The sequence below is a fragment of the Notothenia coriiceps genome, unplaced genomic scaffold (assembly GCF_000735185.1).
Source record: "Notothenia coriiceps isolate Sejong01 unplaced genomic scaffold, NC01 NC01_scaffold00033838, whole genome shotgun sequence".
Lineage (NCBI taxonomy): Eukaryota > Metazoa > Chordata > Actinopteri > Perciformes > Nototheniidae > Notothenia > Notothenia coriiceps.
The window spans coordinates 111080-111900 of NW_011366539.1; positions in this window are offsets into that span (position 1 = coordinate 111080).

An 821-nucleotide genomic window follows, 5' to 3' on the forward strand; every position below is an offset into this window, starting at 1 on the left:
ATTTCATTAACACTCTTCCTCTTTCCACACAGATCGTTTTCATTTCTTTACCTCCTGAAATGAAGAAAAATATAAAATATGAGATGAATGAGCGACACAGACATTTGTTCATGGGTTTCTTTGTTTTTCTATGATTGTACACAGCAATCATAAGTCACGCCCTGTCTGTCGTGTCATGGAGGATTTAGAGACTTGAGGGATGCCACCAGGTCTTGCATCAGAGCATCGTGGGTAATTAAGAGCCACTGCTTTTGTTGTGGATACAGATTTGTTTCCTAACAGAGATCAGCTGATAGCTCACCTACTGTGTTATATCATCATAGGTCATCACACATTTTACAAAATGCATGGATTCATCACTTATTATAATCCAATACTTTAATAAATATTATTCTGACATGCATAATCAGTTATTTATCTTTTGGTCATTTCAGTTTTTTCTAATGCTTTTATTTTTACTTAAAGGTCACCTATTATGCAGAATCCACTTGTTCATGTCTCTTCTAAATCAACATGTGTCCCCTCTTCTTCATGTCTCTTCTAAATCAACATGTGTCCCCTCTTCTTCATGTCTCTTCTACATCAACATGTGTCCCCTCTTCTTCATGTCTCTTCTACATCAACATGTGTCCCCTCTGTGGAAAGAGACTCTGAAAGTTTCAGGAACAAAGATTCTCTCTCTTTTTGTCCTGATCCATTTCTATAAAAACCTGTCTGAAAATGAGTTGATCAGATTTTGGCCACTTTATGATGTCATAACGATGTTTTGGCTTGTGTAACCATTAGCCAATCAGCAACCATGGTTTCCGACAGAGGGTGAA